Source organism: Arvicanthis niloticus, chromosome 22, assembly GCF_011762505.2.
Source record: "Arvicanthis niloticus isolate mArvNil1 chromosome 22, mArvNil1.pat.X, whole genome shotgun sequence".
NCBI lineage: Eukaryota > Metazoa > Chordata > Mammalia > Rodentia > Muridae > Arvicanthis > Arvicanthis niloticus.
The window spans coordinates 18950561-18969194 of NC_133429.1; the positions used below are offsets into that span (position 1 = coordinate 18950561).

General features: G+C 45.4%; 1 protein-coding gene and 1 long non-coding RNA gene across 3 annotated transcripts in view; one reads left to right on the forward strand and one right to left on the reverse strand.

Annotated features, from left to right (window-relative positions):
- Positions 1-18634, reverse strand: part of Cradd (CARD and death domain containing adaptor protein) — a 147434-nt gene that overhangs the window by 113962 nt on the left and 14838 nt on the right. The gene's annotated exons all lie outside the window — the stretch shown is intronic.
- Positions 10037-17901, forward strand: LOC143436099 (uncharacterized). 2 transcript variants are annotated; one of them, XR_013106310.1, is made up of 4 exons: positions 10037-10342; positions 11044-11097; positions 15406-16179; positions 17487-17901. It is a non-coding gene; the product is annotated as an uncharacterized LOC143436099 (long non-coding RNA). The 2 variants fall into 2 exon arrangements; XR_013106309.1 differs by lacking the exon at positions 15406-16179.

Genomic DNA, 18634 nt, shown 5'->3' on the forward strand with positions numbered 1-18634 from the left:
ATGGAGGTCCAGAGTGGTCCAGGGAGAGAACTGCTGGACAAGGGCCTGGAGATGCAATGATGCTGGTGAGCTCCAGGAACAGAAAGGAGTAAAAGGTGGCTCCATCACAGAGAGGAGAAAGAATAGGAGATGCCAAAGGCAACATGGACGCTAACGTAACAGACAGCCCGTGTTTATCCCAAATGCAGCAAAAACCCGTTGGCGTATTTTGAACAGGAGACTAATACGACCCAACCTACATGGTTTTATAAACATAATATTTTCCTTGGTTATCTGGGAATTTCCCATCATGAACCCTAATCACACTCACTTCCCAGTCTTCCCAGGTCCAACCCTCCCCTTGTGACCCTCCCCATGAAAAATAAATAAGTAAGTAAATCAGTAAACAAACAAACAAAACAAGTCCAACTTGTGTTGCCTGTATACTCACTGGAGGATGGTCAAACTCCCAGTAGCTAGCCCCTTAAAGAAACAGAGCCCTCTCCTGCCTACACCCCCACCAGACACCATCGGTTCTGAAAAGCTACACTTCAGCATTCCATCTCACTTTTACCGAGTTCTCTTCGATGGCTTTCGGCTTAGGCTGTTACTTGGCGGGGTGGAGTTATCATAGAAGCCTTCTATGTCCACCAACCGTGCATTTGTAGCCATCAATACCTATGCCCTTTACAGTCAGCCGGAACACAGATTGTGGACTTCCACAAGGTTTTCCACACGGACCACGGACATCCACACATGCCACGGACCTCAGCATGGTCTCTGGTGGCAGTACAGACCACGGACATGAACACAACCTCCAGTAGCGTCTCGGCCCATGGAGATCAACATGGCTTCAGGTAGCAGCACCAACCATGGACATCCACATTGCCCTTCAGGGGTAACACAGGCCACAGACACCATCTCAGCCCCCCAGCTACAGTAGGATCATAGACCCAGGCATTGCCCCCATTGGCAGCATGGCCCACAGACATCACCACAACTCCAGGCAACAGCACATACTGTGAACATCCGCATAACCCTTGATGGCAGTACAGACTGTGGACATCAACACTGCTCTCTGCCACAGCACAGGCCATGCACACTACCGTGGTCCTCAGAGGGAGCGTTTCTTAAAACTCCCGCTGGTTGCTATGTGAGAGACAAGAATACGCGAGACAAGAATGGAATCAGATGGTGTCAACTGCAGAGTTCCAGCTTTCTTCCACTGTCTGTCAACATTACTTCATCACCACAGCAACAACCTAGCTCCTCTGACTCTTGGTCCTCTGTGTGTACATATTTTAAAGATTTTATTGTATTATTATTACTATTACTATTATTTGTTGTTGTTGTTGTGTATATGTGAGTCTCTGTATGTGTAGCATGCATAGGCATGCAAGAGTCTCCACAGGCCAAGAAGTGCCACCTATGAGCAGGGCATAGCCTGCACCAGATGTCAAATCTGGTAGTGCATGGACTTCCTGGCTTCTAGAACTGTGATGAATAAGCCACTGTTTGTGAACTATCTGGTTTATGGTTTTCTGTTCTACCATTTAAGGTTCTACCATACGCTTAACCAATTCTTTTAAATATTTCTTTATTCATTTATTTTATTTACTTTGTTCGTTTGAAGAGGGTCAGGGCATGCATGTATTTATTTGTTTGATTGTTTGTTTGAGGGTCTGAGCCTGTCATGCGGAGGGCAAAGAACACCTTGTGGAGTCTATTCTTTCTGTCCACCACAAGCGCTGGACTAAGGCCGTCAGGCCTGACTTCCTGTTTTCACCTGCTAAACCACATCATTGGCATCACTGAGCCACATTTTATTGGCCGCTAGCCATATACCAAACACCATTCTGTGTGCTAAGGATACAATGATCTCCTTAATGAGAGACACTGATAAAGAATGAGGAGCAGATAGAGAAGTAGGGGAAAGCAGGAGGAGGCCAGAATTGGTAAAAAAAAAAAAAAAAAAAAAAAAAAATGGGAAAAGAGAATACCTGTTCTAGAGGTAGAGGAGCAGCAAGCACTAGAGCCTGTCATAGCCTGGAGACCTCAAAAGAAAGCAGTAAGAAACAGAGACAGTGGCTGTGGCTTCCTCCCCAACACCCATATTAGTGTACCAAAAACCTGGTCTCCAGTGAGAAACTACTGAAGTATGGAATCACTGAAATTCAAGACTATGGGGCAGGCAGAATGGCCATGAGAGAACAGCTCTTGAAAAAATGACACAAGTCCTATACAACTGGAATAGTTCTCATGAGAATATAAGAAATCCCTCAATAACTCTTTTTAGAAGGTGAATTGTTGTAGTAATTATTTTAAAAAGCGGGTGCTGGTCAAGCCGACTGGCTAAGCTGTGGTGGCTCTGCCTGGCTCAACCACATGGCCAGAGGCCACGTGCATGCCGCAGCTAGAAATGGCCAGCCAGAAACACCAGCCCTGCCACCCACAAGATGCCAGCGTGGGAGATAGCTCTGCCAATCTTCCATGCTGTCTCCGCAAGGCTGGGCATTGCCCAGACCATCCCGCCAAACATGCAGGCCGGGTAGAAAAATGAGACTCTAATGCTTAAAGATTAATCAAAGGTTTATATATTTGGTAATGATCAATAACAAGATGCCCTTACAATCAGAGGTGTAACCCAATACCCAACCTAGATATACCAACTACCTTTGACTGCTACAGACAAGTAAACATCAGCCTCCATGTCCCCCTCTCTCATTCACCGTCTCTCCCTAGCTCCTCCTCTTCCTTCTCCTTCTCTCTTTACTCCTCCTCTTCCTCTCCTTACTCCTCCCACCTTAGCTCCTCCTACAATGAGTCCCATTCTGTCACATGCACTCCTGACATCAGCCATGAGGCCCTTATCAAAGCTGATGAGATTCAAGGGGCGTGCTCCTATGCCTACAGAACCATAAGTTAATAGACCCTTCTGGCTTTATAAAGTATCTGACCTCAAGTATTTTGTTATAGCAACACCAGATTTAAGTCAGGAAGCAATGGGATTAGAGGGGAGGCAAGGAATCATATTTCAGAGGAACTTGTAGGCAATGACTAACCCTTTGGATTTTGTTTTCAATGAAATAGACAGACAACCTGTCTGCTAACTTCCTCTCTCTGCTGTCATTCAGGATTGTGTGACACATGACGACCCCTCACTGTGGTGCTTTTGCTTGCCAGTCAGCTGACATCCCCTGGTCTCCTAGTCATCCCTTATACATTTCCTCTATTTCTGAATCCCTGTCTCAAGGGCAAGAGTCTGGCACATTCTTCTCTGTGTATGTGGGGTCTGGCACCTACAAGATGCTCAATAAATCTTTCCAGAAGGTGATCAATTATGATGGTGTAATCTCTTAGCGCCCCTTCCAGCTAGAGGATAAATGGTTGGAACTCTGATGACAAACTAGTTTGTAGGACTCAGAGAAGGCTGACAGCTAGATAGTTTGACATTAGTCAAAGTGACTAAGATGTACTGCAGCAGATATTTTTGTGTAAGTGAACACTGCAGCACTCAGAAAGGGTTCCGGTACACAGACTGGCCACTTGATTATCACACCCTAAGCTTGCTGAGCTTCAGGAGCAGGAGTGGTGATGCTTACAAATTGTTACTCAGTAAACACTCTTCTGTTGGGATTGATGGTGGTCTGAAATCTTTCCTTTGTTCTCCTATGAAAATGGAGATACCTCCATCTCTGCCCTTACCCGGCCCAGGAGCCTTGGCTGATCTTAGTGACATCCTTGACCATAATATACAAGAGGACTAGTCTTCTGAGGGTTGTACAGAGGTGATGTTTGCATAGTATACCTGGTAGTACTTTCACAAGAAACCTTGAACCCTGAAATTCCTGCCCTCAACTTCCAAGGAATTCAGCTTCCACGCTGAGAAAGCGTATCATTGACAGAGACCATGTGTCAATACTTGATCAAGAACACAGCCAAGTGCCCAGCCAGGAGCTGGCCCCAGCTGCCAGCTATTGCAGGCCCTGAGGAAGAAGCCATCTTAGAAGTGCATCTTTCAGGCCAGTTGCTTCAACTAATACACAGTAACTTGTGCTAACTTCTGAATTTCTCATCTGTGACATAATGAGCTATATTTAGTAGTGGCTTTAATATACCAAATTGGGGGACAAAGTGCTGCCCAGTATATTGAAACAAGACAAAGAAGCAAAAAGGACTACGTTACATTGCTCCTGGCTGTAACTCGCCAGAGTGCCTTCTCCTGATCACTCATAAAATTGGCAGGTTCACAGTCAAGTCTAATATCCAGTGATGGCTCCACACAGATTTCACTCATGGGACATGAAACCACCAGTTAAGTGACTCAAAAAGAGTTCTCTGAGTCAATCATTCTGACTGGATTGTGAGTCAATAAAAGTCACCTGAAATGTACCCAAGGCAAAGCTACAACACTGGTGTGAATTGCACACGTCATAAAATTCGCGACTGGGCAAACTATGTGTGTGTTCTTTCTCAGTCCATCCACAGACAAGAAAATAATTCATTGCACTACTTAAAAGGCATAGGTAAGACCTAAAACAGAAATGAAATGTGCAATCACATCATACATATAAACATTCTAACCTCTAAATAATGATTGCACTTGACAGTGGCGAGTTCTAAAATTATCGTCAGATGCTACAAGAATAGGAAAACACTTGATTGCAAATGGTCCTTTCCTTCTCAGCATCCTTTTGTGTGTACTAAGAAGCTTTACCATGGAGCCAAAAGGCTCTTGAAAGGTGAGCCTCTTTTACCTGTTGGTTTGACCCACCCCACCCCACCCCTTCTCCATGGCAGCCATTTTCAGCCCCGCCAATGAGAAGCTTCTGGCAAGACAGCCCTTTCATCCTGTGCCCCTCCCCCTTCTCCCAAGACACCTTTTCAAGTCAGATTTATCTCTCACAAAACTGTGGAGCCATTAAGGTTGGGCTCAAGGAAGGGAATGAAAGATTTTAAGCTAGGCACAGTGCACACTTACAATCTCAGCACTTGGGAATCGAAGGCAGGAGGATCAGGAATTTATGGTCATCCTATATAAGGAGTTTGAGTTTGAGCTACATGAGATCTTGTCTCAAAACATAAAAAAAAATATTTTTCACAGAAATTATTATTTTGAGCTAGGGGGGAGTGCTAGTATATGCCAGCAATCGGGAGATGAAGGCAAGAGGCTAGCAAGCTAGAGTCCACCCTGGGCTACACCATGTAGACAGAGAACACAGACATGAGAGCAAGCTTGAGAGACCAAGAAAGGTATCTTGAAGTGCGTCTTGTTCTTTCTGTCACTCCCATTTCATAACTGGATTCACACTCATATCGGCACATTAATTTTTAAAAATCAACAAGAAAACACCCTAGATACTAATAGCTTAACAATGAAAAAAAATGGTACAATGCTTTTAAGAGAAAATGCCACCTTATAATTTTATAAAGTGTACTTGTACTTGATTGGAAATTAATTCATTAGCAATGATGATAACAAAGACAACATAGCAAAAGAAGCCAAAATGTCAGCACTTGTGCCGCTGGAGGTTGCTTTCTGATTACATTTTAAAAGGGGTAAATAAATCCTCCCTGACTGAGAGAAAAGAAAGTTACCCTTTGATGAGGATGGTTAATGAAATACGAAGTATTTCCTCCCCATAAAACCACTCTGGACGTAGCAGCAAATCATCAACTCAGAATGACCCAGGGATGCATAGTCCATCTCCCCCCATCACACTTCCAAAACAGGCAAGTGAGAAATATGGCGGGGATCACCAGAGGAGACTACTCAGACAGGGGTTTAGCCAATAGGAAGTCTTTATTAGCCGGCTGGCAACGACATTGGGTGTTTGGGACCCCGCCGAAGCCCTGAGCCTTTCTCAGGACAAGATTATAAGCACAAAAATGATATGCTCATACTTCAGTTAACAAAAACAGTTAGCCAGAAGAGGAGCTACAGGAGACTTTCCCAGAACTGTGGACTTTGATGGATTCGGTCCCTTGTTTTCATTTTGGCTGATGGTGCTGTCTGTGTGCTGTTTTATGGCCTACATGGTACTTCTATCATAGAGTCAGCTGTGCTACGGTCTGGGGGCCTGTTACCATAACAGCTTCGTTGTGTGGCTCCGATCATCAATAGATGGGAATTCGACAAGAATTTAAGAAGAGAGACGAGGGTGTGAACCTCGTCCTTCAGTTTAAACAAGAGCATTAGCGGCTCCCAGCTCGAACTGTTATTGACATCTTCAATTCAAAAGGAAAGGAAGGCATGTAGGCTGACAGCAAAAGCAAGTCTGGCTAAATGTCAAACCGCATGATCCTAAGTTTCCTGCCCTTTCGAAAGGCCAAGAAAGTCAAACCCTGATATTTCTAAAGCAAAACCACAGCTGGGGCTGGGATGTGGCTCAGTATGCTGTGTTTAGCTGGGGCTGGGATGTGGCTCAGTATGCCGTGTTTAGCTGGGGCTGGGATGTGGCTCAGTATGCCGTGTTTAGCTGGGGCTGGGATGTGGCTCAGTATGCTGTGTTTAACTGGGGCTGGGATGTGGCTCAGTATGCTGTGTTTAGCTGGGGCTGGGATGTGGCTCAGTATGCTGTGTTTAGCTGGAGCTGGGATGTGGCTCAGTATGCTGTGTTTAGCTGGGGCTGGGATGTGGCTCAGTATGCTGTGTTTAGCTGGAGCTGGGATGTGGTTAGGTGATGGTATGTTTGCCTAGCATATTCAAGGCCCTTGGTTCTTATTGGGCCACAGAAAACTTATCCTCCCCACCTTAAAAGGTTCCGCCTCAGAAAAGACCCTTTGTCAATGCACATACATAAAAGAAATGAATCCAAAACATACCCCCCAAAATTAATCATTTTACCATAAAATTATTATTTAATTACTTTTTCAATTTCAAGAAATATCATGACTATCTGGTCCATTACTGCACCTGTTCAACAATTACTGATGCCTTTCCTTGACCCGGGAATTATCCTAATGCAGGGTGAACCAGGCGGCTAAGGCACACCTTTCTGGGGAGCCTGCAGTCCGGGAGGGTTAGCTCACCAGCCTAGTCACAGCCAAGGACAGCCAAGTCATCTGGTATTACACGCTGGGGTGGCATAATGGAAAGTGACTTGGAGGAGGGGCTGACACAGTAGCCTCACTAGAAGGGCAGCACAGCAAGGTACAAGATGGGACTAATTAGCAGAGGAAAACCTGAGACAGTGTGAGCAAGCAGCGAGGTGAGGCCACAGGGAGACGAGGACTTCAGCAACTGGAACAGCAAGGAGGAGCCCGTGTGACTGGTGCCCGGGCAGAGGAAGGGAAACTGATAGCTGACACTTAGATTAGCAGCGGGAGCTAGGGCGAACTGCTCCTTCAGTGTCACGAGGGGTCACCACAGGGGATCTGCTTCTTAAATTCTGGTTGCTGTGCAGACAATATTTGGCAGGAATCACATATATGATCTATTCCACGAACCCAGACAAGTAACTAGACAGGTCAGCAGGTACAGGGAAGACTTCAGCAGGATCCCTGTGGCAGCGGGCACTGCCACTGAGGACAGAGAGGGCTCCCTGGGACAGCGGGCACTGCCACTGAGGACAGAAAAGGTTCCCTGGGGCATCGGGCACTGCCACTGAGGACAGAGAGGGCTCCCTGGGGCAGCGGGCACTGCCACTGAGGACAGAGAGGGCTCCCTGGGGCAGCGGGCACTGCCACTGAGGACAGAAAAGGTTCCCTGGGGCATCGGGCACTGCCACTGAGGACAGAGAGGGCTCCCTGGGGCAGCAGGCACTGCCACTGAGGACAGAAAAGGTTCCCTGGGGCAGCAGGCACTGCCACTGAGGACAGAGAGGGCTCCCTGGGGCAGCGGGCACTGCCACTGAGGACAGAAAAGGTTCCCTGGGGCAGCGGGCACTGCCACTGAGGACAGAGAGGGCTCCCTGGGGCAGCGGGCACTGCCACTGAGGACAGAAAAGGTTCCCTGGGGCAGCGGGCACTGCCACTGAGGACAGAGAGGGCTCCCTAGGGCAGTGGGCAATGCCACTGAGGACAGAGAGGGCTCCCAGGGGCAGCGGGCACTGCCACTGAGGACAGGTGCAGCAGTGGAGGAAGACAGGCTGTGTCCATCCCAGGTTTGGGGCAATGATAATTCAGTGACTGGCAGTGCATGCTCTCTGAAAAGCCATAGCTGTGAGGGGATTTAGGGAAGGGAAAAGGGGAAATCAAGAGTCTTGCCTGGCTTAGCGCCCTCATTCATGGATGAGGGAGTGATGCTCTAAGCATGTCTGTGATGTCATCGAAACAGCACAGCTGGATGGCTAGAGAACTGGAATTAGAACCTGACTCTACTTCCTGATCCAGAAGCCTTCACTAAGTACGTTAAACCAAGACCGCCCCATGATGTCACTTCCAGTGTTGTTTCCTTGGTCACATGAGCATTCCAAATAATTTCATGATAAGTGAGCATGTTACAAACCAAGGTGAATCAAAAACATGAAATTGCACAGAACTGCACACAGAGATATACACACACAAATATATGTACACTGGATCCCAGTAACAGCTGTTACCAATACTGGACCAAATCAGTTTCTAGCTTTTAACAATGTAACACGGTTGCTTACAGTGTTACCCTTGGGGGAAGCTAAGCAAAGAGTACTGGTAACTCTGTGTTACAGCTTCTTGTCTTAATCACTTAAAAGTAACAACAGGGGGAGCAGAGAGATGGCTCAGTGGTTGCAAGCACTTGCTCTTGCAGAGGTCCTGGGCTCTGTTCCCAGCACTCGGATGGTGGTTCGTAACTATCCATAACTCCAGGTCCAGGAGATATGACACCCTCTTCTGGATTCCTCGGCACTAGGCAGATACATGGTGTACATACATGAAGCAGGAAAAAAACGCTCATATACTGAAAATAAGAATAATTCTAAAAGTAACAAAATATCACCACCACTAAAACCCCTTGCCATGCCTAAAACCCCTGTGTGGTTTACACAGAACTGCAGAACCAACAGAAATCAGCCAAAGTTTGAGCCTAGATCAGCTAGTTCTATTACACCACAAGTTTTATTCAAATGATCTCTAAAAGAAGCATTTTTAAAAAGGGAACCCCTACTTGGCACCTGTTTTCTTTAATGAACAAAAGAGATACAGCCTTTTGGCCCTTTTTGAAGGTAATCCCAATCTCTGGCTAGACCCTGTCTCTCCCACACTCAAGAACACAGCATACAGTCAGCCATCTGAGAGCCAAGTCCTGCATTTGGCTGGTTCGGGAAGTTGGTATGAGGTGTGAAATGTAGTTGAAAACAATGAAGAGGTCTACCCTTTCGACTCCTGACTGAGTGAAACAAAACGACATAAATGACTTAAGCCACTTGTGAAATGGATCCGAATGTGACTATCACAAAAGGTGGGCTTTGTGTAATGGAATGAGGACCGGCTGCTTTCAACAGCCTGCAGAGCAGATACTACTAAAAAGCAGGCAGCTGCGGCCCCTTGGAAGGCCACCACAGCATCCGAAAGGTGCACTTACTTAAAGAGAGCTGTTTCCACTAGCAAGGAAGGCAACAGAAAGCCTGGAGGCACAGGCGGGGTTGGAGAGACCTGGTGAATAATGCTCTATGAAACCCACTGCCTAGAAGACCACTGAGAAGAAACAGTCAAAGAACAGACTGAATGGTTTCCCTCTCTAGCCAGAAACTGCAGCAAAGAGCATTGCAGCACTTGAGCCAAGCACACACAGCCTGGGATACAGAACCTGCAGTTTCCAAAGCTTGTCAATCACTGTCAGGCCTGGCAGCAACAGCAGCAGTAGCACCAGCAACAGCAGTGGCCTAGAACCCACTCTGGTTGTCCTTTCTTAGTTAAGGTGGGAAACAGAACAGAAGTCTTCATATCATCCCAGATCTGAAGCAATCCAGTAGATGTGGGGCGACTGTCTAAGGCAGAGTCCTTAACTTCAGCCTACAGAGTCAATGTAAAAAATCTCCCTGCTGACTCATGTGTTTGATCATGTGGTTCCCAGTTAATATTGACATTAAACTGTAAGACCTTTATTAGGTAGAATTTCACGAGAGGAAGTAAATTTCTGGGGGTTGTATTGTGAACCATTTCTGGACCAGTCTGGACCAGTCTGGACCAGTGTCTTCCACTTACTGACAACTGATGGCCAAGCTAAGCCCCATGAGACTCTCTGATACTACTGCCACGAGCCGTTCCTGTTGCCTGCCTTTCCTACAATCATTGACCATGGTCCTTCCCTCAGACTGTGAGTCAAGACAACTCCTTCACGCTTAAGTTCCCACACACAATTCTGTGATGGCTGTGGTTTACCCAAAGGGTCTGGCAACTGATGGTGAGGAGGAGTTAGGGGAGCTACAGATGATTACAGGTAACTATGACCAAAGATGGTTAAAAATATTACCTCAAAAATCTAGGGAGAGTCAAGGGGTGGGGGGGAAACCTACTCCAAATTCAATAGAATATTGACAGGCTTTGAGAAAAGGTTATACTGGGATCTGAAATGTAGGTGCTTCTTCTTGTTGTTGTTGTTATTGTTGGGGATTGGGGGTTTTGTTTCATTTTGGCTTTTGCTTGTTTGTTTTCAAGAGACAGAAGTTTGAAACTAAACAGAAAAGGAAACAGAAAAGGAAGGAAAAGAGAGAAGGAACAAAGGAGAGAGGGAGGAAAGGAGGAAGGGAAGGAAGGAGGGAGGAAGAAAGGGAGAGAGGGAGGGAAGGAAGGAGGGGGGGAGGAAGAAGGGAAGGAGGGAGGGAGGGAGGGAAGGAGGGAGGGAGGGAGAGGAGGAGGGAGGGAGGGAGGGAGGATCCTTGAGTAACTGCAGGTGAAAAGACATGGTGTTGTTACAACAGGAGGGAAAAGCTGATAAATGTCTCTCTTCCAAAGCAGGCCCTGAAAGACTAGGTTAGGTAACTGATCATCACCACAGGAAGCTGGGCTCTTCAAAGCTGCCTAGATGGTGTGGAGATAGGGTTACTCTTGCCAGAAGACCAAAGAACTGGGGTTTGATCCTAGACCCGTTCTCCCAGGGGCTACAGGGAGTATCACTTCCACTTTCTCTCTTCTCTCTAGTCTCCCCTCTCTTCTAGAACGACCCGAGGCAACATAGGACCATGAGAATGCAAGGTATGTCATAAAAAAGGAAAAAGCACATGAATAGGTGCCCTAGCTTCTCTTATCATGTGACTGGGTCTTGGACTCTGGGGACAACAGACTCTGTGTGTGTGTGTGTGTGTGTGTGTGTGTGTGTGTGTGTGTGTTCACTAGCACTTTTTTTTTTCCTTTGCCTCTTGTTTTGTTTTCTCTCTCAGACAGAGTCTCATTACATCACTCTGCCTGATCTAGAACTTGCTATGTAGACAAGATGGCCTTGAACTCAGAGAGATTCGATCTGCCTTTGCCTCTGGAGTGATACGGCTGAAGGTAGAGGTTGTGATACCTGTCTCACTGTAATTTCTTTGTAGCCCTCTCTGTTAACTGTTTGGAAATTCACATTCAGGGGCTAAAAATGTGGCTCAGTGCTATGGCATCTGGGAGACTCTGGGTTCAATCCCCAGCACCATGAAAAAAACAAAAAAGTAAAGAAGTTATTCCACAGGCTCTCGGGCTCTCTCCACATAGACTAGCAACTCAATGAAGGAGAAAGGCTCTCGATTCCATTTCTGCTGTAATCATTTTGATGCCTTTCAGAGCCCCATAGCACTGTCTGTGTTAACCAGTCCTTAGGGAGCGGAGAACCCAACTCAGGTGCACCTCAGAATAAAAGGCAAAAAGCACACAATGGCGGGCTCAGGGAACAGACGAGATTCTCAAGCTTGCTTAGGATCAGTATGAGGACTTTTTGAGACTTGGAAACAAATGGTTTCCTTCAAAAGAGAGGAGAACAAAGCCAAGATGGACGGTTGGGTGGGAATACATAAAGTACCTAACAAGAACAAACAGCAAGGCTTCATGGGTGCAGACCTTGCCTAACTCTTTGTGTGGTTAGTATTTAAACGCTAATGTTACCTCACAGCCCAGAACTTAAAAATCTGAACCTAAAAAACTAAACCCGAGCGGGTATGCAGGGTGTGCTGAAATCAAATCCTCGTGCGAGAGAGAGCACAGCACAAAGGCTCTGTATCAGTTAGCGTTACCTAATGCTCTCTCCTCTTCTGCAAACGCAGGAGAACTGAAAGAAAAGGCTCAATGGGTCAGGTATGACAAATCTCTTCTGGCAAAACCCAGTTCAAAAGAAATGGCAGGGATAATGACAGGGTTTCACAGGGACTGTTTACCCCGAAGGAAAGTCCCTCTCGTCTTTCCTCCCAAACAATGAACACGGAGCCCTAGTTGTATTAGCTGTGCTCCAGCTCTATGTTAGGCACCAAGAGAAGAACCACAGGCTTCCTGACCTTTCTCGCTGTCGCTTTTGAATTGTGTGGCCCTGAGAGTGCTATCACAGCTACTTAACTCCAGTGCTGTGGTGTGAGGGCAGCCAGAGCTGGCATGTTAACAAATAAAGCATCCCCATGTTCCAATAAAACTTTATTTCTACACTCTGTGTTTGAACTGCCATGTGACTTCCAGCCATCATGAAACATTTTCCGTTTTACGGCCACTTAAAATTGGACTTGGAGGTCCATCTTGGTAGTACAGAATTTGCCTAGCGTGTGCAAAGCTTGGGTTTGATCCCCTTAGAAGTCAGATTGTAGGTATATACCTATAAGCCCAGCACTCAGGAAGTTGAAACAAGAGGATTATGAATGAGAAGCCAGCCTCTGCCACATAGTGAGAGTATCACACACATATACACATATACACATACAAACACATACACACATGCACACACACATACATATACACATACAAACACATACACACATGCACACACACATACATATACACATACATATACACATACACACACATATACACATATACACATACAAACACATACACACATGCACACACATACACACACATATATACATACATGCATACACACATATACATATACACACACATATATACATACATACATGCATACACACATATACATATACACACACATACATATGCACATAGACACACATACACACACATACATACATGCACACACACATATACACACATGCACATATGCACACATACATATACACATACATACATACACACATACATACATACACATACATATACACACATGCACACATACATATACACATACATAAATACATACATACACACATACATACACATACATACACACACATATACCCCCCCACACATACATACACACATATACCCCACACACACATACACATACCCCACACACACATACACACACACACATACATGTACACACACATATACACACATACATACATGCACACACATATACACACATGCACACATACATATACACATACACACATACATACACACACACATACATACATACACACACATATACCCCACACACACATACACACCCACACACACATACATACATACATACATACACACACATACATACACACACATATACCCACACACACACATATGCACACACATACATACATTCATACACACACACACAATCTATTCTACCTTACAGGTCATACAAGACAGGATAATTGAGGCCACAGGTTCCCAACTTCTATGCTCCATATCCCATGGCAAGGCAGCAACAAAACAAACAGAAATCGGGCTTTAGGCAATACCACCCAGCCCTCTGCCTCCTATAGTGCACTAAATAAATGTTTCATCCTATTGAAGACTTGAATTCATTTTAAAACTATGCCTCCTAAAAGAGGCAGAGTTAGAAAACTGAAGACTGTCCAAATGGAGGACCAAGAGAATGGTGCAGAAAAGAAGGCAGCGTCAAGAGGCCCAGCATCTCTGCACTCCATGAAACAAAGGAAGGGCCAAGAGAGGACTAGGGTCAGAGCTAACAACCAGCGTGGCAGGTGGGCTATAGATTAACCTAGAAGAGAGATGTGAAGGACCAGGGCAGAGACACAGAACTTAGTAAGTATTAGTTTCTTTGGCACAGCTGGACCAAGGACTTGTTAGAAACCACTTCCAGGAGAGAGGATTTCTTTCAGTTCATGGTTTGGAGGATTCCGTCACAAGTCTTTGTGAGATTAAGCCAAATGGGAATAGAACATGAGCCAGAAAAGGCTGGTCATATCATGGTGGACAGGAAACCGAGCAGAAGTAACTGGACACCACGGAAAGCCTTCGAGGCATGGCTCCCCAGGAACCAACCCTACCTACCTTACCTCATAAAGTTCCTCAAACCTCCCAAAATAGTGCTGTGTGCTTGGGAGCAAGTGTGGACCACACTGACGTGTGGGAGAACAGTCCCTCTCCCTGGTTTGGTTTCTGTTACTATTATAAACACGGTGACCAAAAGCCACTGGCTTACATTTCTACATCAGGGTTCATGGAGGGAAGCCAAGGCAGGAACTCAAGCAGAGCAGTAACCTGGTGGCAGGAACTCAAGCAGAGGCTATGGGTGGGCGCTGCTTACTGGCTTGCTCCCCATGGCTTGCTTAGCCTGCTTTCTTACAGAACCCAGGACCATGCGCCCTGGAACGGCATGGAGTCCTCCCACATCAATCACTAATCTAGACATGCCCACAGGCTAGTCTGAGGAAGACAAGCCCTCAGCTGGGGCCCCCTCTTCCTCAGGTGACTCTACACTGACAAAAACGAACCTATACCAAAGCCACTATGTACAGAATATTATTTTGTTTAACCAGAAGAAGCTGCTCTAAGGTTAGAGATTGCTGGGCTCTGTGGAGAGGTGGTTTTCATTTTTTGTCTGCTGGTGCAGTTATCCTAGGGAAATCAGTCCAGAGGGGACCAATCCCGAGAGCTTCAGACTTTCAGTCGTTTGAAACAGTTTCCCTCATTTGAAAAAAGATTTGGCCCTGGACAAAGATGGGTCCCAAGGGTTCCAATCACAGGCCCATTCCTATATTTAACCAGGACATGCAAGACTGAAATTTCCAGTCAGAAAGAAAGAAAGAGAGAAAGAGAGAAAGAGAGAAAGAAAGAAAGAAAGAAAGAAAGAAAGAAAGAAAGAAAGAAAGAAAGAATATTCCCAAGTGAAATTCACTATTGCAATGGTTACTAATGGCAACAGTAAGATGCATCTGTAACCAGACAAGTTAGACATTACCTGGCTAAGTGACCAGAACAGACTGCCTTCAGTCTGGTAAAACGAATAGCTAACTGCTCATATTCAGCAAACATTACACAGAAAGCACTAAAAAGTGCCGAGAGTCATTGTCACTGAAGGTCAGGCAGAGACGTGTCTGCCAGCTGTCCAAGAAAAGCTAAAAGTAAGATAAATTATAGATAGTAATGAGTTTCTTAGTCTGCTTCTGTTGTTATAACAAAAAGAGCCGAGACCAGGTGCATTTTTTTTTTCCTGTGTGATAGAATACCTCAACGAAAAGCAACTTCAGGGAAGACAGAGTTTATCTGGCTCACACTTCCAGGACACCCGTGGGTGAGAGGAGTCAAGGCAGGAACTCAACCAGGGACTTGAAGCAGAAGCCATGGAGAAACACTTCTTGCTGCCTCTGTCACAGGTTCATGCCTACTAGCCTTCTTCCGTAGCCCAGGACCCGACCACCTGCTCAGGGAACAGGGGTGAACACAGTACGCTGGGGCTTTCTACATTCCCAACGAACTACCCAGACGATCCCCATATACTCGTATGGGCCAATCTGATATGAGCAACCCCTCAATGGAGAATATTTGTCAGGTGCCCCTAGTATACCAAGTTGACAGGTAAGCTAACTGTAAAAGACCAGATCGTTTGTAAGGAATAGAAAGTCGTGTCTTTGCCTGGGGTTCTTGGGTCTAGGAGGCATAAGAGAATACTCCCAATATCTATTTGATGTCTGGTACAGTCCTTCTTACTGCTTCTTGACGTGATAAAGGGTATTCATTACATTGTGAGACAGGCAAACTAGGTAGTGTAAGTCTTTGTTCCTCTTCATATAAAGCTATCATCAGTGACATCACAGGAACCCTGTTTCCCTGGCCTGAGCTCATCCCAACTGCTTCAAAGGCCTCACATGTGAATTTAGGGATTCAGTCCCCAACAGGACCACTGCAGACAAGCACATTCAGACCACAGTCTAGGGATCAGGGATGCAACACCTGGCCTCCGCCGACGCTGCACACCAACAGTACAAGGACATACAGGTAGGTACAACATCCAGATGCATAAAATAAAATGAGAAAAATGTAACACTGCCCCCAGTGTAGCACTTTAGGTTTTAAATTTTCATTCACTTATCTTGACGACCACTGGAATAGAGAGATGAAGTACTTCAGCTTGGAGGCAGAGAAAGCACCAGCAACCCAGCAGAGAAGGTAGAAACCAGACTTTACCCAGCTTTGACCCCACCAGAAAATGTTTCAGAGCATCTGTACAGAGTGAAATGCTGTGTGGCCCAGACAGAGTCTCAGCTTCCTCATCTGAGAAGTTGAAATAATAGCATCAGTGTTAGGTCATGGCGAGCACTCTGGAAACGGAAGTGACTGTTTCCTTCAGCCACAAGTACACCCAACCCCACAGCCATCCTCCCCCTATGCATCCAGTCCTGCTGAATCTGCACGGCTCAGCTCTTCAGTCCCATCTAGTGAGGATGACATCCAGTGAGGACAACCAATCCACCAGGCTCCATGGGAAGCCCTTGGTTGGTATGAGAGACCAGATTGTTTGTAATCTCACCAGCCTGGAGAACCTTCTGGGATGAAGCAGTCAGAGATTATACTTGACTAATCCAACTGACTTAACTCCTGGCACATAGTATGACCTCAATAAATGCTGGCTGACTGAAGAAAAAAAAAAAAGTGTGGTTTGGTTGTGCTGTGATTTTTTTTCCTACTTACTAATAGAGCCTTCTGTGTCCTATAGCCTTGTGTGGTGTTGAACCAGCTAGGCAGGAGTGAGAAGGGAGAGATGCAGTTGTTCTGCCAAAGCTTTTAATAGTCTCTTTGAAACACGCTCTACAGTTAAGTGGAAGAGTCGTCAGGAATGCCTTAGCAAGCACAAGGCGAAAAAAGCCAACCATCCAGAACAAAGCCAGCCTATCTGAAGAATATTTTAATATAGCACTGGCAAACAACAGAACCATCTATAATCTAACAGATTGTGGAAAACAAAGAAAAGATTTTGGAATTCAATGTCAGAAAGCACGTGAATAGAAGACGCTAAAAAGGAAAAAAAAAACGGTTATATAATAATCTAGTAAAAGACTTTGAAATAGAATACTCACCAAAAGATAAACAAACAAAAAGATTATTTAAACAGCGGAGTGAAAATATCCTCCGCAGTTCCTTAAGAGGCACTTAGGGGAGGTCATTTCAGTCCACTACCCCACCCCCAGCCTCTGAAGCAGCAGCAGGTCACAGTAATAATTTGAAAAAAAACTTTCTCCAGTTGACTCGGGACTTGAAAAAAGTGTAATGTATTCACACATACAAACTTTTCTTTTTTTGTTCAGCATCTTGTAAGAAATCCCAGGTTTCAGCATTGGCGGCAGCAAGAAAACTGTGACTTTTTGGAAATGACTGAGGTGAACCGCCAGCGCTTCTCCACCGGAGAAATGCATTTCCTGTGGTGGTGACAGGCCTTCGGGTGCCCTGTTCCAGATCATGGAATCTGGGGGTGCAGCAGAAGAAACAGGCTGCTCACCGCACCTTTCCTTGCCCCTTCCTTGAGGCAGATTGTAAGACCCTCCTGTGAGACGCCCCTGCCTATGACAGAAGAAAGAGGCTCCTGTCTCTGAAGAGATGGTCACAGAGAGAACATGGCTGTGCAGACCCTTGTCAGTTCCCATGACTGCCATTGGATTATGCTGTTTCTCAACAACTGTCATCATTTGTTCAGAACTAAATAAACACGCAGACATCTGCTTCCCTGGGTCTGAATTTACTTAGAAAGACATCCATGTCATAAACCTTATATTAGGTTTGGAGGCTGGAGAGATGGTTCAGGAGTTGAAATCACTAGCTGCTCTTCCAGGAGACCAAGGTTCAATTCCCAGGACCCATATGGCAGCTCACAACTGTCCGAAACTCCAGTTCCATGGAATCAGATGGCTCCAGCTGGTCTCCGTGGGAGCTAGGCACACGCATGGTACACAGACACACAGGCAAACAAAATGCTCACAGGCATAAAAAATAAATTACATTTAAAAGAATAATAAATGAGATGGAGAGTGATATCCCCCGTGTATCTTTCTCCTTATGTGTGTGCATGGGTCACAGACATCACACACCACAACACACACACCAAAAATAAATACATGACTTATTTTAAGTTGCATACTTCCTTCATCTTGTCTTTTAATGTGAGGCTCAGCCATAAACCTAGGATGTCTGAGAAAAACCATTATACTTTCCCTCTCTATACAGGCTAAAAATTTTGAGATTTAAAAATAAAAAAGTTCAAATTCTTCAAATTATACTTTATTATTAGTTTATTACAAGTCATGGTTATCTCTTAAAATGTACTAAATTAACAAATAAAGATTATATGTAATTACTATGTACAGAATCATGACTTGTAATACTATAGCAAAGATACTACACCCTGGGTATCTTAGAAAGAAACAGAAACTTATTTCTCAGTTCTGGATACTAGAAATCC